This window comes from Eleutherodactylus coqui, chromosome 11 (assembly GCF_035609145.1).
Source record: "Eleutherodactylus coqui strain aEleCoq1 chromosome 11, aEleCoq1.hap1, whole genome shotgun sequence".
NCBI lineage: Eukaryota > Metazoa > Chordata > Amphibia > Anura > Eleutherodactylidae > Eleutherodactylus > Eleutherodactylus coqui.
This window is the reverse complement of record NC_089847.1, coordinates 21,386,085-21,409,348: the sequence shown is the minus strand read 5'-3', so window position 1 is coordinate 21,409,348 and position 23,264 is coordinate 21,386,085. Positions and strand designations below refer to the sequence as shown.

Here is a 23,264-nt window from a genome sequence, read left to right as displayed (position 1 = left end):
GTTGTATGAAGGGATATCACTGCGATCTCCCTTCATACATCCCTTGACGCTGCAGGATGTAACTCTACGTCCAATAGCATTAAGGGGTTAATGTATTAAAAACCGCAAAATAAAAAACACACTTACACAGTGGATTGGCATGAGAGTGGCGTTAAGTTGGGCGCCCATCCTCAACTCTTCAGCCTGGAATAAGAAAGAAATACAATGTTAGTATAATGGGATGTTGTAGGGAAAACTCATAGGGGGTCATCAGCTTCAAAGGGTTCAAACAAATCATCACAGCTATGCAGAGATTTCGGAGAAGTTGTCATCCTCTGACTGCACATAGAAGGAGATATATGGAGAAAGTGGGATTGGAATGAACTGGGGCAATAAACTGGGACAGCGGCTTGGGGTCAATACTCCTCCACCTCATCATATCAGCGCATCAGTCTCAGAAAAAGTCATCTTGTTGTTTATAGCAACCAAATATCCAGGTTATATGAGCATTGTAGCTGGGTCTAAATCAGCAGCAAATGGGGTGAGCACAAGTAAGCTAGGGTCAGCATCCGCCAGCTGCAGCCTGTAAGAGGGGAAGTCAACGTGGCGTGGATAGATCCCTGCAGCATATCTACGAAGCACAGAACATGTTAGAACTGGAGGTATATAGTAATGTGCTGTCTAGTTCTACCCGTTAAGCCTCCATGACATCAATTAACATCATAGGCTGGCTTGTCTTAAGTCTCCATGATAGACATTTATGCTATGGGTATTGCACCCACATAATCACAATGAGGGCTCTGCGCTGACTGGCAGCTGGGCGCCTACTGTAATGGCAGGATCAGAGAAAACTCAGAGACTCAGGTCATTTAACATCTTAGATGCTGCAGTCAGTAGTTACCAAAGCATCTAGCAGGTTAAACAGAGGAAGAGGGTCTCTGTCTCTATCGGCCCCTGCAAATGCAATCTGCATCTAGGCATGCCCCTGCAGGATGCCTATTAGCGGTGTCTTCAGCACAGTTGAATATATTGCTTTACAGTTTTAGACTCGCAGTGAATAATTCTTTGCTATACTCCCTATACCAAAGCATTATAAAAGGGATCAAACAATCACACTGCGATGTCCCTACTGGGACTAAATAACTAACAGAATAAATATTAATAAAGTTTATTAAAAATGTACAGAGTTTTAAAAAATGAAACTATCTTTAGTTTTACTGCAGTCGTCATGCCCCGTATAATTATCTCCATACTGTAACTGTACAGAACGCACTATACCAAGAGCAACAATACCAGTAACACAAATTATACCACCATATCATGCTCACATATTACCCCACATATGAAAAAGGTGAAACCGTCAGCATACAGGGATGCAGTAAAAAAATAATTTATTACCATCAGAAGCAACGTTTCGGCCCTGTGGCCTTCCTCAGAATGCAGCATGCTACGATTTTTTTTTTCGCAACCAGCCATGCGGATGCTTCCATCTTGACCTCTGATATTGCAGCGCTGACAGCTTCTGACCACGCAGCTGAACGGTCGTGGTACCGAGCAGCAGACCCCAGCCGATCAACTATTAATGACCTATCATGATGATACGTCATCAGTAGAGATGAGCGAGCACCAAAATGCTCGGGTCCTCGTTATTCGAGTCGAGATTTTCGTAAAATTCGAGAGCTTTATTCGAGTAATGAACCCCATTGACTTCAATTGGAGACTCAAGCATTTTTGTATGGGTCCCGCCGGTTGTTGAGCTTTTTTTTCTTCCTGTGTTCGTTCCCTCTTCCTCTCTCTCTCCCAAGCCAGCCACAAACTACCATTGACGTGCGCAGTGTCGCAGCGGGTAGGGCTCAAATCTGACACGTCAGAAGTGGGGAGGGGCCAAAACTAGGGCGGGGTCGAGTAGCGAGCACCATCGAGTATGCCAAGCTCGGAAGAGTACGTTTGCTTGACTCTAGTCATCAATAGTATTTATGACCAGAAAACACCCTTTTATGTTGTGCACATTTGCGGTTCCCCATTGACTTCTATAGGGACTTTTTTAGGCGCAAAAGTGCAGGAAAAGAGAGCAAGCGACATTTTAGGGGTTTTTGTGCATCCAAAATGCGCAGGAAAAATATGCGCACCTAAACGAACTAATGAAAGTCAATATGTTCTATTCACTGCATATTACATGTGCAAATCTGCACGCTTACGTATGCTAGGGTGCATCTGGCCAAAGGAATAGAATAGGCCGCATGAGGCACCGCAAGCCGCGATAAAATCCGCAAAAAAATTCATCGGCTACCTGCAGATTTTGAGGACTTAAAAATGGCAAAAACCTGCACTGCAACTCCGCGCCAAAAATCAACACTTACCTATTCCTCCCCAGGCAGTCTTCTTACTGCATGTTCTACTCATTTATCTTCTCATGGCTTCGGCATTTCCCTGCGTTACGTCACTTTCAGCCGTCCGGATCCTCTTTTTCCTGTTTTAGAGCGTCCATTAGCTGCAGTCCACTTCCTGCAGAGCAGTGAACACTACGAGTGATGTAGCGTCCGCTGCCTAGCAGGGAATGCCCAAAGTGCTATTAATCTAAATGTGGAAGATCCAGCGCGCCTTCTTGCATAGTAATTTTTTGTTTAGATCCCCCTTATGGGGACCAAGTTCTATCTGACAAATGCCCCAAAATATTAGTCGAGTAAAATAGTCCCCATAACATCAATTAACATGCCTTGCATAGGGGCTGTCCCTTTTCATGCTCAGGGGTTTGGAAATGTGCTTCCTAAGCTCTTGACCCGTTTTACCAATATAGATTCCTAGGGCAAGAGCATCTTGCGCCACACATAATGCCTGTGCTCTGACAGGTTATTTCCTGCTTTATTAAAGCAATTGTGCTGTCTACTGCATTGATAACTGTACAGGCATTCATGATAAGTGGACAGAACAAATTAGAGTCCTAAACACCGAAGGGACATTGAATTCCACAAGTAGAGCCCCATAGAAGTCTAAGGCTGGGGTCACATGGGACCGAAATCCAACGAAAATCTCATGGAATGACCACACGGAAATAATGCAAGATTTCCGCAGGAGAAATGCAGCTTCAAAACCCGTGGCGTTTCACAGCAGATTTTGGAGTGGGAGAGGCCGTAGCGGAAACTGGTAAACAATTGACAATGCTGTGTCTTTGAATTCCGCGCAGCATGTCAATTTCAGCATGGTTTGGCCGCAGCGTGTGGACAAGGTTTCTGCAAAACTCGTTCACTTTGCTGGCTAATGCCGGGATAAAAAGCCGCGGGCGGAATTTTCGTGCAAAAAGTCTGCATGGAAATTCCGCAGTAATTACACCCCGTGTGAACCCAGCCTAAAGGTGCCAGACTGTGGCTCAGTACAGCTCAGAGTTTGTATGGAGCCATATTACAGTAGTTTGCATAACTCCTAAACACTGCAGGGACATTGATTTCTACAAGCACCTAAATTACTTGATCTGGCCAGTTGTTCTGTCTGCTCTTTGCTTTCCTCTGAAACAGGATGATGAATTGGAGTCTCTGTTGCCGCATCAACTTTGTATTTTAAAAGATAACACACAATCAATCATTCCGACAGACTTAAAATTAGCATCTTATATGTAAAAGACTAGAAGTTATTTTCTAGTAGTTAGCTATTTGTTAATGACCGCTGGTTGGGCCACAGGCACTACAAGGTCTGGGGATACCATAAGGCAGATTCTGCATAGTAGAATCCGAGGGTAAAAGGGTTCGTTCTCAAGGCGCTGATTTGCTGTGGACTTTGTCACACAAAAATCTGCAGCAAATCAGTAATGCGTGAATGCACCCAAAGAGGGTTGTTCCAAGAAGAGAACTTATATGATGTATATATAATAAATAGAGATGAGTGGGCACGCTCGTTTAAGGCTGATGCTTGAGAGAGCATTGGTCTTTTTGAGTAACTGCTTACTCATCCGAGCACCATGTGTGTTAATTGGTCAATGTCGGGCACATGTGTGGGCACCGCACTATCCAAAATAAGGCCGAATGAGGTGTGACTGTACTAGTCAGTGGGCGAAGTTGTGGCCATCCAATTTTCAGCTTGAGAAGCTGCTTGGTACCCACTCCTTGAGTTATTTTCAGAGGTCTTCCCATCTTGGCTAATCATGGCGGTGATGTTGGAATACTCCTGTACGAGGCGGCCTGAAGTTATGGAAAGAGGTGAGCAAACCGTCTTATGCGGTTAATGTAACTCCCAGAGATATTAAATGAAAGTCAGGAAGCAGCATAATATAGAGAGCTGCATTATTTCTATAAATCTGGACTTATGGAAACAGTGCAGCTCGCTATTCTACAGGTTCTCTGTAGCACCAAATTGATTTCTATGGAAATTACATAAACAGTGTACACAGCCAGCATGACTATTTCTGTTACTTTCGACCACCCCCGGCTGCTGCATTCAGTTGGGCCATGGATGGGGGGAGTTGGCAAGAATTAGAGATAAGTGCAGGTCCTAGAGATCAACATCCATCAAACTTTCATGTCATATCCTGTAGATATGCCATGAAAATCTGAGATGGGAATAAACCTTTACAGGCAGATCACAGTATTTCAGTATCGTGACCAGTTCATGTCATACTTTGTATCTAGCAGAGCCAGTCATGTGGTTACAGACATTTTTGCCCCTTCTGACATCATACCTTCTCTGGGATGAAACTCCGACTCCACTGGATAATAGCTGACTTTAGGAGATGATCGCTCACTTTCCCCATCCGGTCTTTCGACAGTTTGTGTCTTTTTCTTGAAGGAGAAAAAAAAAAGTTTCCTATTTAATTGCAGCTTAAAATCAAGTAAAATGTTTCTAATGAACAACTTTCATATGAACATTAACCCCTTACCGCTCCATGATGTAAGGGTACGTCATGGAAGCGGGGTACTTCCCGCAAAGTGACGTAACCTTACGTCATGGGGATAGCGCAAGATCATAGCAGATCTCGCACTATCCCGCAGCGGAGCCAGCTGTCACTAGTAGCCGGCCTCCCACTGCGACAGCGGGGGGCATCGGAGATGCGCCCACTCGCCATTAACCCCTTCCCTGACGCTATCTAAGTAGATCGCGGGTGGGAAAGGGCTCACAGAGGGAGCACGCTCCCTCTGTGACTTCAGCCGGCTCTAGCGACAATATCGCGAGAGCTCGGCTGGTTGCTATGGCAACAGGAAGCCAGATACCAGTGTCCTGTATTGCCATTGCCTAAGATCGCTATAGTAAACGATAAGGCATGGCAGGAGAGAAGTCCTGCTATGCCTTATCGTAGCGACCATTAGTGCTGCAGTGTAAGTCGCTCAGAGGGACACAGATTGTGTAAAAATAAGAGCAAAACAAAGTACAAAAAATAAAATATTAGCATTATAAAAAAACCCACATATTTGGTATTGACGCGTCCGTAACGACGCGTACAATAAATTGGCTGAGTGTTTTATCCTGCACATCAAAAAGTATTTTAAAAAACGCTAAAAAACAGGCAAAATGCTAATTTTTAGCATTTTGCCTCCCAAAAAATGCAATAAAAGTGCTAAAAAAAAGTATGTACCCCAAAATGGTACCAATAAAATCTACAGGTCGTCTCACAAAAAACAAGCCCTTACAGAGCTCTGTCCATTCTAAAATAAAAAAGTTATAGCACTTTCAATGCAGTGAGATTAGAAAAAAATAATAATTTTAAAAAAAGGGGGTTTATTGTGGAAAAACCTAAAAAAAAATAGAAGAATTTTGGTATCGTTGTAACCGTACCGACCCGCAGAAAAAAAATGTAGTGGTTCATTTATGCTGCATAATTAACGCTTAAAAAAAAAAAAATCTATGGCAGAATTGATGTGTTTTCTCTCCCTACGATCATCAAAAAAAATATAGTTTTACAATATAGTCTGATCTTTACTTAAGGAAGGAGAGTAACAACAATATGACTCCATGTCATGTGATCCCTGCAGTAAATCACCAGCTGTAAGAACCTGCAGCAGTCACATGACTCTGGTGTTTGCGACATCATAGTTGGCTTCCCACACGTGGAAGTGAAGACCAGCAGGGATCGCAACTCAGAGGAACAGCAGCAGTGAAGGAACAGGGAGACGGAGGAGGAGGTCGTCTGTGTAATATTAGTATGTGAGAAGAAGGAAGTTGTCTGTGTAAGATATTATTATCTGAGGAGCAGGAGGTCTGTGTAATACTGGTGGAATTAAAAATCCAAAACTCACTGACTTCCCCTGTAATTTTTGTTGCCAATAGCAACCAATCACAGCTCAGCTTTCACTTGTTCTACTGCTGAGGTAAAATGAAAGCTGCGCTGTGATTAGTTGCTATGGGCAACACAGATTTCTTTTTGGACAGCTTTCATAAGAGTGGGTGCTGGGCTCATTTCTGCGTGGTACATAGTGGCACAGTGCTGGTGGGAAGCTGTGTGGTAGTTGGAGCAGAGAAGGAGGTTGTCTGTGTAAAATATTATTATCTGAGGAGCAAGAGGTCTGTGTAATAGATTAGTATGTGAGGAGGAGGTCGTCACCGTAACAGATTAGTGTATGATGAGGAGGAGGTCGTCAGTACAATAGATTAGTGTATGATAAGGAGGAGGTCGTCTGTACAATAGATTAGTGTATGATAAGGAGGAGGTCGTCTGTACAATAGATTAGTGTATGATAAGGAGGAGGTCGTCTGTACAATAGATTAGTGTATGATAAGGAGGAGGTCGTCTGTACAATAGATTAGTGTATGATAAGGAGGAGGTTGCCGGTGTTAGATAAGATTGTGAAATAAAAAACATCTGCTCAAGTGCAATTCCGGCATCCCCCCCCCTCCCTCCTCCCAAGGGGGTGTGTTATCCCCCCAAAATTTGTCCCCATGGGATGATTTATATATGTACTAAGTTCAGTTGAAATTGCTCCAGACATTCATGAGTTATGGTGGCACATACACACATACATACATCCTATTTTATATATATAGACTAGCTGATTACCCAGCGTTGCCCGTGTACTTTTTTTAAAACTCACTGACTTCCTCTGTAATTTTTGCTGCCAATTTGGTAACACAGCCCCACTACCCCTGGGGGGAAAGGTGGGGGTGTAGGACGTATGTGTGTGTACGTGTGTGCCGCCATAACTCTTGAACCAAATTTGACATATAGATAACGCATCCCATGGGAACATATTTGGTGGGGGTAATACAGCCCCACTACCCCTGGGGTGGAGGAGGGGGGAATGTATGTGTTTGCTCCCACCAGCATTGAGCCTTCATCCACCACACAGCCTCACCCCAGCATGATTCTATTATGACATAACGCAGCTGGGAACCACAACTACCAGAGAGCGGCTGCCATTATAAATCAGTCCTCAACTGAGCAATTTCAACTAAACTTGGTACATATGTAACTCATCCCATGGGGACAAATTTGGTGGGGATAACACAACTCCACTACCTGGGGGGGGGGGGGGGGGCGGGGTATATATTATATAACAACCAATCACAGCGCAGCTTTCATGTTACCTGAGCAGTATATTATATAACAACCAATCACAGCGCAGTTTTAATGTTACCACAGCGGCATAAGACACAGCAACCAATCACGGCGCAGCTCTCATTTTACCTCAGCGGTATTAGAAATAGCAACCAATCACAGTGCAGCTTTCCCATTACCTCAGCAGTATAAGAAACGGCAACCAATCAAAGCGCAGCTTTCATTTTACCTCAGCAGTATAATATATAACAAGCAATCACAGCGCAGCTTTCATGTTACCTAAGCAGTATAATATATAACAAGCAATCACAGCACAGTTTTCATGTTACCTCAGCAGTATAAGAAACAGCAACCAATCACAGCGCAGCTTTCATGTTACCTCAGCAGTATAATATATAACAAGCAATCACAGCGCAGCTTTAATTTTACCTTAGCACTATAATAAATAGCAGCCAATCACAGTGCAGCTTTCATTTTACCTTAGCAGTGTAAGAAGTAGCAACCAATCACAGCGCAGCTTTCAGGTTATGTCAGCAGTGCAATATATAACAACCAATCACAGCGCAGCTTTCATTTTACCTTAGCAGTGTAAGAAATAGCAACCAATCACAGCACAGCTTTAATGTTAAATCTACAGTTTAATATATAAACTATTCACTGTAGGGTTCGAGAAGAAAACTAAAATATAACTTCTAATAAATAATATATTAAAAAGGAACTTGAATCTCAAGTTTCCAAAGGGACATACAAAAAAAAACATAAACCAGTTGCTTCTTCAGTAGGTAATCCCCACAAGGCTAGTATGATGAGGGATACCGTATCACCTGAAGAGCAGAAAAGAGGGCTCATATCAAGTAAAAGACCATTTTGCGGCTTGGACGATAGTCAGAGGCTATCCTGTAATGAATATAGTGTAACCACTGCCGTTTACTGGAAGGGTCAACCCCACTTCTATATTCAAGATTTAGTCAGAGGTTTCCTTGGTCTACTGATGGAGATTTTGATCATGAGTGTGCTTGGGAAGAAAAAAGTTTCACTTCACTAGCACATTTTTTAGAGACCAATCGGAAATTGCTCCTAAGAGGAATAACACCCTAGCAGGAGAAAGTGCCTGGGATGTAAATAAATCCCCGTATTGCGCACAATCTAACCAACCAAAAAAGAAAATTAGGGTGGATTCCTTTCAAAAAGGGATGGTATCGGCAGACCAATACTAGCAAAAAAACAGCCTGGGGCTGTAAATAGAGGATAAAGACGTAGCTTTTTTTCAGTAAATTACGCAGTTCAACGCGTTTCTGCCGCAATCAATGCGGCGTCATCAGGAACCTATTTCTTAGTACAGCGTCTAATAGAGTAGTAGAAATATCCTCACTTGCTAGATAGTAGCACTAGCTAAACTATAGCAAAGGATAGCGATAGGAGAGATAGATGATGCTATCACTAAGAAGGATTCAATATTCCCCCAAAGATTCCCCTTTAAAATAAAAAAGATCAGAGTGGTAGCAGCACCAGCCCTTGTGGTAGGCTGACGGCTAATGACCCATTGTGTGTCTCAGAGGGGTTTAAATAGTGGACTGGTTCCTCCCCTATTATGCCATTGACCACTGGGGTTCTAACATGGTGTAACTCCGCCCAGAAGTGCGCGTTCTGTATCCATAAGTACTTAGTCTATATGTATACCAAGGACAAAGGTGTTAAGGAGCTTGTGTACTGGTTGTGTAAAGCATGCACTCTATAACTGGTTCATTACTTGCAGATAATGGCTAGTGAGCCTCGTGTGTCGCAGAGTGTAAGCTCTCGCCTACGACCTGAAGGTTGCAAGTTCGATCCCCACATGCGTCAGGTAGCCGGCTCAAGATCAACTCAGCCCTCCATCCCTCCGAGGTCGGCAAAATGAGGGCGTGGAGTAGGGCGCTACTCCATGAGGGCACTACATCCCTCATGGTAAAGAGCATGAACAGTGTATTCCCAAGTTGCAGCAGAGCTCACAATGGGCGATCTTGGGCTATTACTACCACAGACTTAGCCTATTGGATCCAAAGGATGCCAGAAGTGGTTCTGATGCCCATAACGCTTTGTACAGACGGCCAGATCATCAAGGTTGCTCTGTTTGGAGAAAGATTAACCCCATGTATAAATAAATGTTATAACACTGTAGGTGCCAGCTTCTGTGAGAATTTTGAAGCATTGACTGAGGTGAATGAGACCCAAGGTGAATCTACTCCAAGAAACATGCAAGGATTACAAATAGGTGATGCACACAGTTTAGTACCCCTTAATCAGTGGAGTTATCTGAAATCTGTTGGTACCCTGGCCCATCGTACGTCCGTGACACCACTGATGTACTTAGATTGATTGACGGCATTTACATCGAACCAGGCACCCTATTGGCTAGTTTGGACGTAGAGGGGCTATATAGCTCGATTCCTCACAACATCGGAATTGAAGCAGTCGGATACTTTCTAAAACAGAGAGGGAATGCTTTTCAACATCATAATCAGTTTATCCAAAATCTCCTAACTTTTGTACTAACAAAAAATTACTTCCTGTTCGAAGGCCATCTATTCCACCAGCTCAGGGGCACCGCGATGGGGAGTCCTTGTGCCCCATCATACGCAAATTTGTTCCTGGGCTGGTGGGAGGCACGGATGGTCTTCACAGAGGAGCTCACCAGGTATACGGAAAACATTCAGCTTTGGCTGAGGTTTATTGACGATATCCTAATTCTGTATAAGGGGACTAAAGACTCCTTTGCAGAATTTGTCAATATTCTGAATACCAATTCAATAAACCTCAAACTTACCATGGAGATCCAAGAAAATTCCATCTCATTCTTGGATGTTCGTCTTAGCAAAACAACTGATGGATTTCTTGAATCCTCCCTCTTTAGAAAACCAACTGCTTCAAATAGCCTCCTGGCCTGGGACAGCGCCCATCCTTATTCCCTAAAAAAAGGGATACCCAAGGGGCAGTTCCTGCGCCTGAAACGCAATTGTTCAAACCCAAAGGAATTTGAAATTAAAAGCACGGACTTAAAAAAGAGATTTGCTGATAGAGGCTATCCCACTAACTCCATTGAAACGGCATATCAATTCTCCAAACAACAGAACAGGTCGACGTTGTTAGTCCCTAAGATAAAGAACTCCGACAGTCAACTGAGGATCATATCCACCTTTGACAATGGAGTCCCTTATATGCGCAACATTCTGTCCAAGTACTGGGGGATCCTCCAAGAGGACCCAGACCTTAAAACTGTATTACCCACGAATCCACTACTTACCTTTAGAAGGGGTCGCAACATCAGGGACAGGGTTGTAAAGAGCCACCTTAGGACACAACCATCTGAAAATTGGCTTACGATCTCCAGACCCACAGGCACCTTTCCCTGCTCTGATTGCCAAGCATGCCGCAATATACTGAAGGGGGATACGATTGTCAGTGCTAGTACTGGCAAAACATACATCTTGAGAGAGTTCTTTAACTGTCGTTCCTCCTATTTGGTCTATATGGCTACGTGCCCCTGCAGGAAGAACTATGTAGGGAAGACAAAGCAGGAATTCAGGCGTCGAATATTAGCCCATGTGGGTAATATTCGACGGGGTGACAAAACGCCTGTGGCAAATCACATGAGGGATTACCCAGACCTGTTAAAGTTTCAGGGAGTGGAGTCCATCAGGAGTTATGGAAGGAGGGGTAACCTTGATAAAAAACTCCTTCAAAAGGAGTCACAATGGACGTATCGCATCGACTGTCTACAACCACTGGGCCTCAACGAGAATTTGTCATTTGCCTGTTTTCTGTAATAGTGGGTCCATGCTACAATCTGCATGTCTATCTTTCTGTGTTGAGCGAACAGTTTTATACTACTAGCCTTTGTGCATAAGTATCCTTATACGGATTCTCCAACAGGTGGTTTTTAGGCACCAATAGTGTGACCACCTCCTCCTATTTCTGTATCTAAAGTTATACTGGAGTTAAATCTGATGGGCCAGGGTACCAACAGATTTCAGATAACTCCACTGATTAAGGGGTATTAAACCGTGTGCATCACCTATTTGTAATCCTTGCATGTTTCTTGGAGTAGATTGGGTCTCATTCACCTCAGTCAATGCTTCAACATTCTCACAGAAGCTGGCACCTACAGTGTTATAACATTTATTTATACATGGGGTTAATCTTTCTCCAAACAGAGCAACTTTGATGATCTGGCCGTCTGTACTCAGCGTTATGGATCCAATAGGCTAAGTCTGTGGTAGTAATAGCCCAAGATCGCCCATTGTGAGCTCTGCTGCAACTTGGGAATACACTGTTCACGCTCTTTACCATGAGAGATGTAGTGCCCCGCCTACTCCACGCCCTCATTTTGCCGACCTCGGAGGGATGGAGGGCTGAGTTGATCTTGAGCCGGCTACCTGACGCATGTGGGGATCGAACTTGCAACCTTCAGGTTGTAGGCGAGAGCTTACACTCTGCGCCACACGAGGCTCACTAGCCATTATCTGCAAGTAATGAACCAGTTATAGAGTGCATGCTTTACACAACCAGTACACAAGCTCCTTAACACCTTTGTCCTTGGTATACATATAGACTGAGTACTTATGGATACAGAACGCCCACTTTTGGGCGGAGTTACACCATGTTAGAACCCCAGTGGTCAATGGCATAATAGGGGAGGAACCAGTCCACTATTTAAACCCCTCTGAGACACACAATGGGTCATTAGCCGCCAGCCTACCACAAGGGCTGGTGCTGCTACCACTCTGATCTTTTTTATTTTAAAGGGGAATCTTTGGGGGAATATTGAATCCTTCTTAGTGATAGCATCATCTATCTCTCCTATCGCTATCCTTTGCTATAGTTTAGCTAGCGCTACTATCTAGCAAGTGAGGATATTTCTACTACTCTATTAGACGCTGTACTAAGAAATAGGTTCCTGATGACGCCGCATTGATTGTGGCAGAAACGCGTTGAACTGCGTAATTTACTGAAAAAAAGCTACGTCTTTATCCTCTATTTACAGCCCCAGGCTGTTTTTTTGCTAGTATTGGTCTGCCGATACCATCCCTTTTTGAAAAGAATCCACCCTAATTTTCTTTTTTGGTTAGTTAGATTGTGCGCAATACGGGGATTTATTTACATCCCAGGCACTTTCTCCTGCTAGGGTGTTATTCCTCTTAGGAGCAATTTCCGTTTGGTCTCTAAAAAATGTGCTAGTGAGGTGAAACTTTTTTCTTCCCAAGCACACTCATGATCAAAATCTCCATCAGTAGACCAAGGAAACCTCTGACTAAATCTTGAATATAGAAGTGGGGTTGACCCTTCCAGTAAACGGCAGTGGTTACACTATATTCATTACAGGATAGCCTCTGACTATCGTCCAAGCCGCAAAATGGTCTTTTACTTGATATGAGCCCTCTTTTCTGCTCTTCAGGTGATACGGTATCCCTCATTATACTAGCCTTGTGGGGATTACCTACTGAAGAAGCAACTGGTTTATGTTTTTTTTTTTGTGTGTCCCTTTGGAAACTTGAGATTCAAGTTCCTTTTTAATATATTATTTATTAAAAGTTATATTTTAGTTTTCTTGTCAAACCCTACAGTGAATAGTTTGAACGTATCATCAGGTGTTCGTCCTGCTACAGTGATTTTGCAGTTTAACATATAACAACCAATTACAGCGCTACTTTCATGTTACCTCTGCAGTTTAAAATATTACAACCAATCACAGCGCAGCTTTCATGTCACCTCAGCAGTGTAAGATATAGCAACCAATCACAGCCCAGCTTTAATGTTAAATCTGCAGTTTAATATATAACAACCAATCACAGCGCTACTTTCATGTTACCTCTGCAGTTTAAAATATTACAACCAATCACAGCGCAGCTTTCATGTTACCTCAGCAGTGTAAGATATATCAACCAATCACAGCGCAGCTTTCATGTTACCACAGCAGTATAGGAAACAGCAAGCAATCATGGCGCAGCTCTCCTTTTACCCCAGCGGTACAAGAAATAGTAAACAATCACAGCGCAGCTTTAATTTTACCTCAGCAGTATAAGAAACAGCAACCAATCACAGCACAGATTTTATTTTACCTCAGCAGTATAAGAAATAGCAACCAATCACAGCGCAGCTTTCATGTTACCTCTGCAGTGTAATACATAACAACCAATCCCAGCGCAGCTTTCATGTTATCTCAGCAGTGTAATATATAACAACCAATCGCAGCCCAGCTTTCATGTTACCTCAGCAGTGTAATATATAACAACCAATCACAGCGCAGCTTTCATTTTACCTCAGCAGTATAGGAAACAGCAGGCAATCACGGCGCAGCTCTTCTTTTACCCCAGCAGTACAAGAAATAGTAACCAATCACAGCGCAGCTTTCATTTTACCTCAGCAGCATAAGAAGTAGCAACCAATCACAGCGCAGCTTTCATGTAACCCCAGCGGTATAAGAAATAGCAGCCAATCACAGCGCAGATTTTATTTCACCTCAGCGGTGTAATAAATAAAAACCAATCACAGCGCAGCTTTCATTTTACCTCAGCAGTATAGGAAACGGCAGGCAATCACGGCGCAGCTCTTCTTTTACCCCAGCAGTACAAGAAATAGTAACCAATCACAGCGCAGCTTTCATTTTACCTCAGCAGCATAAGAAGTAGCAACCAATCACAGCGCAGCTTTCATGTAACCAAAGCGGTATAAGAAATAGCAACCAATCACAACGCAGCTTTCATATTACCTCAGCGATATAGTATATAACAACTAGAGATGAGCGAGCACATTCGTCTGAGCTTGAGTATTAGGGTACTTGAGATGCTCGTTACTCGAGACAAGCACCACGCGGTACTCGAGTCAATTCCATTTCCTTCCCCGCATGTTTGGCGCCATTTTCTAGCCAATAGACATGCAGGGAAGGCATTACTACTTCCTCCTGTGACGTGCCAGCCCAATCCCACCCCCTTGCAGTGAGTGGCTGGTGAGATCAAGTGACCGCCGAGTATTTAAAGCGGTTCTGCCCGCGGCTCGCCTCAGACATACGCTGGCAGAGATTAGGGAAAGTGCTGCTGCTGATATAGGGAAAGTGTTAGTGTAGGATCCTGTCCTAAAGAGCCCCAACGGTCCTTCTTACGGCCACATCTGACCGTGTGCATTACTGTTGTGGCTGCTGGGAGCAGTTTTGCACAATTTTTTTTTCCATCTCGGGCTGTGCACGCAAATAATTCCTAGCCTGCAGCTGCGAACAAACTTATTTATACCGTTCTGTGTCTGCAGTGAATTAGATGCAGAGCGTTGGGCCACAGCCATTTCTAGAGGGAAAGCTGTTATATACTCTATACAGTCCGTATCCTCTGTGCAAAAAAACAAAATCTCCTTCTTAGGGCTACATCTCACCATGTGCATTTTACTTGGTGCTTGCTGGGAGTTGTAGTGCTACCATTTTTGTATTATGCAGCTAGGCCTGTTTGCAGCCTATCGTACAAAAAAATTTCTGGCTGGAGTGTGCAGTAAAATACCGCTCTCACCGTGAAAGTGCACGCAAATAATTCCTAGCCTGCTGCCAACAAACTTATTTATACCGTTCTATGTCTGCAGTGAATTAGACAGAGGTCTCACTGCAAAACAGTACCGTAATATTACTGGGGCTACGGCAAAGTATTTCAGCTCAGCCGCTGTGCAGAGCGTCTCACAAGACCATTTCCATGGTGGGGTTGAGATAGCCGCAGTTACCAGCACTATCCACTGGCTTTACAGTCTTCTCCCACTCCACACAGCCTCTATAATCTCCAAGTCTCAGCGAGCGGTAAATTACCCCTAGGTATCAGCGCAAGACTGCACGTTACTTTTTTCTAGTCGCAGCATAGAGCCTCCGCTATCTACAAGTCTCTGTGTGCGGTGAATTAAGGCCCAGTTGTCAGTGCTGTACAGTGGGGTAATTTATTTGGCCCCTGCTCTATTCGTAATCCGCCATGATGAGGAGTAGGGGTAAGGGTCGAGGATGTGGACGTGGACGCGGATGTCCAAGTGAGGGTGTGGGTACAGGCCGAGTTCCTGGTCCAGGTGAATCACAGCCGGCTGCTACGGGATTAGGAGAGAGGCAAGTTTCTGTGGCCCCCAGCTTCATATCACAATTAATGGGTCCAAGTGGTAGACCTTTATTACAAACACAGCAGTGTGAGCAGGTCCTGTCGTGGATGGCAGAAAATGCATCCAGCAATGTATCGACCACCCAGTCTTCTACGCAGTCCACTACTCCTGGCTTAGGGACTGCTACTCTGAATCCTCTGGCTGCTGCTCCTCCTTCCTCCCAGCCTCCTCAATCAATAAAAAAGACATATTCTGAGCAGGCAGACTCCCAGGAACTGTTTTCGGGTCCCTGCCATGAGTGGGAAAAACTGGTTCCTCTCTCACCTGAGGAGTTTGTCGTGACCAATGCCAAATCTTTGGAAAGTTCCCGTAGTCCGGGTGATGAGGCTGGGGACTTCCGGAAAATGTCTCAAGGGCTTTCAGTGGGTGAGGAGGATGATGATGATGAGACACAGTTGTCTGTCAGTGAGGTAGTAGTAAGGGCAGTAAGTCCGAGGGAGGAGCGCACATAGGATTCGGAGCAAGAGCAGCTGGACGATGAAGTGACTGACTTCACCTGGTTTGCTAAGCCTACTGAGTACAGGGCTTCAGATAGGGAGGCAAGTGCAGCAGTAGCACAGGTTGGAAGAGGCAGTTGAGTGGCCAGGGGTAGAGGCAGGGCCAGAGCAAAGAATCCCCCAACTGTTTCCCAAACCACCCCGTCGCGGCAAGCCTCCGTGCAGAGGGCTAGGTGTTCAAAGGTGTGGATGTTTTTCAGTAAGAGCGCGGACGACTGAAGAACAGTAGTGTGCAACCTGTGTTGCACCAAGATCAGCCGGGGAGCCACCACTACCAGCCTCACCACTACCAGCACATTGCCAAATTAAACGTGCACATTGCCAAATTAATCAGCGTGGAGATGCTGACGTACAGGCTTGTAGAAACGGAGGCTTTCAAAAACATGATGGCGGCGGCGGTCCCGTGCTACTCGGTCCCCAGTCGCCACTATTTTTCCCGGTGTGCCGTCCCAGCCCTGCACTAGCACGTCTCCCACAACAATATACGTGCCCTCACCAACGCGGTTACTGGGAAGGTCTACTTAACCACGGACACGTGGACAAGTACTGTTGGGCAGAGCCACTGTATCTCCCTGACGACACATTGGGTGAATTTGGTGGAGGCTGGGACCGAGTCAGAGCCTGGGACCGCTCATGTCCTACCCACACCCAGAATAGTGGGTCCTACCTCAGTGTTGGTATCTGCGGCGGTTTATGCCACCTCCTCTAAACCCTCCTCCTCCTCCTACTACTACGCAACCTCTACCTCGCAATTAGGAAGTGTGAGCAGCACGTCGCCAGCAGTCGGTATCGCGTGGCAGCACAGCGGTGGGCAAGCGTCAGCAGGCCGTGCTGAAACTAATCAGCTTAGGTGAAAAGAGGCACATGGCCCCCGAACTGTTGCAGGGTCTGACAGAGCAGACCGACCTCTGGCTTTTGCTGCTGAGCCTCCAACCGGGCATGGTCGTGTGTGACAACGGCCGTAACCTGGTGGCGGCTCGGCAGCTTGGCAGCCTCACACACGTGCCATGCCTGGCCCACGTCTTCAATTTGGTGGTTCAGCGGTTTCTGAAAAACTACCCCCACTTGTCTGACCTGCTTGGCAAGGTGCGCCGCGTCTGCTCACATTTCCACCACGGACGCTGCCACCCTGAGGACCCTGCAACATCGGTTTAATCTGCCAGAGCACCGACTGCTGTGCGACGAGCACACATGGTGGAATTCTACGCTGCACATGTTGGCCAGGCTGTATGAGCAGCATAGAGCAATAGTGGAATACCAACTCCAACATGGGCGGCGTAGTGGTAGTCAGCCTCCTTAATTCTTTACTGAGGAGTGGGCCTGGATGGCAGATATTTGTCAGGTCCTCGAAAACTTTGAGGAGATGGTGCAATCATTAGCATCACCATCTCGCTGCTATGCCTGCTGAGACGTTCGCTGCAAAGCATAAAGGCTGACGCTTTGCAGTTGGAACAGGAGATGGGGGATGAGAGTATGTCGCTTGATAGCCAGACCACCCTCATGTGTATATCTCAGCGTGTTTTGCAGGAGTAGGAGGAGGGGGAGGAGCCGGAGGAGGAGGGGGAAGAGACAGCTTGGCACACTGCAGAGGGTACCCATGCTGCTTGCCTCTCATCTGTTCAGCATGTATGGGCTGTGAAGGAGGAGGAGGATCCTGAAAGTCATCTTCCTAGTGAGGACAGCCATTTCTTGCGTACTGGTACCCTGGCACACATGGCTGACTTCATGTTATCTTAAATGATGGTCTAATATTTTCTTATTATTATTCCACTGTTGTTTAATATAATGAGCAAATTTAATACTTGAAACCTTATATAATATTGAATGTTATCAAGGTCAGTTTAATCTGAAAAGCAATGCATATAAGTGGCAACTCCCGTAGGAGCAGGCAGCCCATGCTCTTGTGCTTGCGCTCAGGGATATGTAAGGGTTAATTAACAGGTGAAAATGTAATAAGATTACTATTTAAGGAAGGAAGTAACATATTGTGAATGAGGTGATCAAGACCTGAGAAGGTCGAAACGCGTCCTCAGGACGTCTGTATTCTCGTTATGATGGGCACATATTGAATAAAGAGAAAAGAAAGCTTTTATCTCTATGCATCCAAGCTCCTATCATTTAAATGCACTTGTGACTTCATGTAAGGCTGCCTTTCTCGTGACCCTAGCGTTAGACGCATTCTGGCCACTACGGATTACTGGGTGTACACCCTTCTCGACCCACGGTATAAGGAGAACCTTTCCACTCTCATTCCCAAAGAGAAAAGGGGTACAAGAGTGATCCAATACCACAGGGCCCTGGTGGAAAAAGTGATGCTAAACTTCCCATCTGACAGGGCTAGTGGCAGAAGGCGCAGTTCCGAGGGCCAAGTAGCAGGAGAGGCGCGGAGATCTGGCAGCATGTTCAGCGCAGGCAGGGGAACTCTCTCCAAGGCCTTTGCCAGCTTTATGGCTCCCAAGCAAGACTGTGTCACCACTCCCCAGTCAAGGCTGAGTCGGAAGGAGCACTGTAAAAAGATGGTGAGGGAGTACGTAGCCGATCGTACCACCGTCCTCCGTGATGCCTCTGCTCCATACAACTATTGGGTGTCAAAGCTGGAGGTTTGCTTTAATTACTTAAATTCTCGAAAACACATTTAGAAAATTTAACGTAGAAAAACCATTATTTTTATAAATACTTTGCTCATAAAAGTTAAGGGAACATATATATCACACATCAGATCTCGAGCAACAGAATATCAAGCCTTCTTCATGTCAGTCACATGTGCTCAGTGTGAACCTGCTCTTATTTGTGAAGAGAACATCGGCAGAGGCGGACCTGCCCATTCTGGTGTTCTATGGAGGTGGTCCAGTACACAAGGTGACCAAAAAAATGCACAATTCTGTGTGTATAGATATTTTTCTGACTATGTTCACTGTGTGGGATAAATAAGGTTTCTTTAACTCCTTCCCGCTCCTGGACGTACCTGGTACGTCATGGCAGCCTGGTACTTCCCGCAACATGACGTACCTGGTACGTCCTGGAGATAGCACGGGATCACATGTGATCCCGCGCTATCCCGCAGCGGGAGCCGGCTGTCAGTCACAGCCGGCGTCCCGCTCCAACAGCGGGGGGACATCGGAGATGCGCCCGCCGCTGTTAACCCCTTCCCTGCCGCGATCTAAGTAGATCGCGGCAGGGAAAGAGTTCACAGATGGATCGCGATCCCTGTGTGTCTCCGGCCGGAACTCGCGATGTTATCGCGAGAGCCCGGCCTGTCACCATGGCAACAGGACGCCAGACACTGGCGTCCTGTATTGCCTGTGCCTATAATCGCTGTACAAGCGATAAGGCATGGCAGAGCAGTAGCTCTGCCATGCCTTATGACAGCGATCATAGGCACAGTGATGTAAGTCCCTCAGAGGGACTCAAATAGTATAAAAAAAAGAAAAGAAAAGTGTAAAAAAAAGAAAAATGTAAAAAAAAAAATGTAAAAAAACCCTTTTTTATGCTTTTTCTAATATTAGCATAAAAAAAGGGAAAAAAAACTAAAACCCCACATATTGGGTATTGACGCGTCCGTAACGACGTGTACAAAAAGTTGAACACGCTTTTTATTTTGTACGACAAAAAGCGTAAAAAAAAACACGCTAAAAAACAGAGGCAAAATGCTAATTTTTAGCATTTTGCCTCACAAAAAATGCAATAAAAGTGATCAAAAAAGCCGTACATTTCCCAAAATAGTACCAATAAAAACTACAGCTCGTCTCGCAAAAAATAAGCCCTTAAAGAGCTCCGTACATAGAAAAATAAAAAAGTTACAGGACTTTGAATGCAGCTATAGAGAAAAAAAAAAGATTTCCAAAAAAAGGGGGTTTTATTGCAAAAAAGTGTAAAAACCTAAAAAAAATATAACAATTTTGGTATCGTTGTTACCGTACCGACCCGCAGAAAAATTTTAGTGTGTCATTTATGCTGCATGATTAACGCTGTAAAAAAAAAAAAAATCTATGGCAGAATTGATGCGTTTTCTCTCCCTGTTATCATTAAAAAAAAAAATAAAAAATTTACGATATTGTCTATATACCCAAAAGTGGAACCGATAAAAACTACAGATCGCCACGCAAAAAACAAGCCCTTACACGGCCGCGTCCACGGAAAAATAAAAAAGTTATGGCTTTTGAAAAATGGAGATGGAAAAATACCAAAAAATCGCTTGGTCCTCAACGCCAAAATAGGCCATGTCATTAAGGGGTTAAAGAGAACTCTTATGTATGCCGGATAATAATAGATATAGAAAGGTGTGATAATGGAGTAAGGAACTGCATAAATGCACTAGCAACTCCGAATAAACCTCTTTTTATCAGTGAGAAAAGGTTATCACAGATGAACAAATAATCAACATGAGTCCGGTTTTCTTCTTTTTTTCTTTTGTCTTAAAGGAGGTGTCCAATTTTTTTGTTACCTTTTTAATAGCCCTCTCACACTGCCCACAATAACTTTTTTGTACATACTTACCCCGTCATTAATGCACCAGTTCCTTCTTCTGGCGGTATGTCATGTGACCTGTGATGTGACTTTGCCTGCTGGTCCAGTGACGTCCTGTATACAGTAACATGGGTTGGGACCTGATATTCCTAGATATCGGGTGCGACTAATGATGTTCCGTTTGGGTCAGAAAGCTTGGATGTAGAGAGCCTAAGAGTTTACAAACATGTCACCACTGCAGTCAATGTAGACCGAGATCGACCTATAAGATAGTATGGGACATGGTTTTACAGCAGAATGATACATTTCCATTTTTCTAACGCAAACTATTTAATTCTGATTAATTATTGTATTTTAATCTATGTAAACAATCATAGGAAAAGTAGGTCTGCGCTCTCACCGGTTGCGTGCAGACCTTATTCTGTCAATGGGGAAGGGATAACTAGGAGGGAGGGGTAAGGAGAGTGGGAAGGGGTATGCCCTACAACCACCTACTTACTACTTACAGGCTTTATAAGTTAAATACTTTTTTTTCTTTAGTTTTTTTTTTTTTAAATTGTCAAACATTTCTCTCACTGTCACTAATGTTTCGGATAAGTTGGGTAACCACATTAACTTGGTTGAATTATATAATATATAATTATCGGTGACCAGTGAGATTAAACATTAACCCATTCCCGCTCCAGGGCCTAAGTTTACGTCCTGGCAGCAGGGCACTTCCCGCAACAGGGCGTAAACTTATGTCCTGGGGATAGCGCGGGATCACATATGATCCCGCTCTATCCAGCAGCGGGAGCCTGCGTCCTGCTGCAACAGCGGGGGGGGGGGGGGGGGCGGGGCATCGGAGATGCGCCCAGGGCTGTTAACCCCTTCCCTGCACTCCCTCTGTGTCTCCGGCCGGCTCTCGCGATGTTATCGTGAGAGCCCGGCCTGTCGTCATGGTAACAGGACGCCAGACACTGGCGTCCTGTGTTACCAGTGCCTGAGATCGCTGTATAAGCGATAAGGCATGGCAGAGCAGTAGCTCTGCCATGCCTTATGACAGCGATCATCAGGGCAGTGGTCAAAGTCCCTCAGAGGGACACAAATATTGTAAAAAAAACAAAGATTAAAAAAATGTAAAAAAAGAGTAAAAAACCGATTTTTTTAATGCTTTTTCTCAGATTAGCATAAAAAAAGGTAAAAAAAATAATAATTTTTAGCATTTTGCCTCACTAAAAACGCAATAAAAGTGACCAAAAAATCCGTATGTACCCCAAAATGGTACCAATAAAAACTACAGCTTGTCTCGCAAAAAATAAGCCCTCATAGAGCTCCGTAAATCAAAAAATAAAAAAGTTACAGGACTTTGAATGCAGTGATTTTGGAAAAAAGAAAAATTCCAAAAAAAGGGTTTTTATTGCAGAAAAGTGGAAAAACCTAAAAAAAAAAGTAAGAATTTTGGTATCGTTGTAACCGTACCGTTCCGCAGAAAAAATGGAATGTCTCATTTATGCTGCATGATTAACGCTGTGAAAAAAAAAATTTAAAAATCTATGGCAGAATTAATGCATTTTCTCTCCCTCCTATCATTAAAAAAAAAAAAAAAAGTTTTACAATATAGTTAATGCACCCAAAAATGACGCCGATAAAAACTATAGTTCGCCACGCAAAAAACAAGCCCTTACACGGCCGCGTCGACGGAAAAATAAAAAAGTTATGGCTTTTGATAAACGGAGAAGAAAATCCGCCAAAAATTGTTGCGTCCTTAAGCCCAAACTAGGCCATGTCATGAAGGGGTTAATAGATCAGACTTTTATGGTTTGTGGCAATAACAAGTGTTTGTTTTTTCTATTGTAAATACAGAAAGGGTTTTTTTTTTAAATTCTACATACTTTATTGTTTACAATATATATCTCTGACTCTCATTACCCCCCGCTAACACCCGCCGCCCCCCGAGCACGTTTGGACCAGTAAGCAGTTACTCGAGAAGAGCGATGCTCCCTCGAGTAACTGCTTTATCCGAGCGTGCTCGCTCACCTCTAGAGAATACAGAAGTCTACTGGAACAAGGCGGCGGAGCTTCTCATAGGACGTTGAGCTAACAGTTATACACTTGAAAGTTGCAAATAAGGAATATGGAACAATACCTCTGCAGCACCATCTATTGGAAGGCAACATTCCTGAAATTCAATGTCAGACGCTTTATACAAGCCTTATAACAATGACTGGGAATTGAAGTGGCACAGTATATTTTTCCTGGTCCATCTGAAAGAATGAATCTAGAGTGGCCAACACCATTAAGTGCACCATCTAGACAGCCCTGCTTACTTTTTTGAACCATGCCTCCATCTGCCCGGACAGCAGCACAGCTCCGATCCTGCAAAAGGCGGCCAATGGGTGGGCATATGACGGAAACCTGATCATCAGCGCCTCCCATTGATGCACGCTGAGCCTGCACCAGTTTCCTTCTCAGACACAAGTCTTGCACGGCAGAGAGTGTCAACGTGCGATTCTGATGGACAGGGTGGTTTCATATGCCCCTCCATCAGCAGACATCTGGGGGATGGGAGTGGTGGGACTGTCTAGGCAAAAGATAATGTGTCTGCAGAAGGTAATTTATCAGCACAGAGCTCCTCAAGACTTTACATTAGTATCTTACCCATATTGCCATCAACCAATCTCCTGAACTAATTATATGGAAGGTGGCTGAGC

The 23,264-nt window shown here is 44.4% G+C and overlaps 1 protein-coding gene and 1 pseudogene across 2 annotated transcripts in view; both read right to left on the bottom strand.

Annotated features, from left to right (window-relative positions):
* Positions 1–230: 230 nt before the first annotated feature.
* On the bottom strand, positions 231–313 carry LOC136582933 (small nucleolar RNA MBII-202; annotated as a pseudogene).
* Positions 314–4,732: 4,419 nt separating this feature from the next.
* Positions 4,733–23,264, bottom strand: part of LOC136582827 (uncharacterized) — a 219,436-nt gene continuing 200,904 nt past the window's right edge. For both annotated transcript variants that reach the window (XM_066584087.1, XM_066584088.1), the window contains one exon: positions 4,733–4,748. The gene's annotated coding sequence lies outside the window, so the exon portion shown is untranslated. The remainder of the gene's footprint in view (positions 4,749–23,264) is intronic.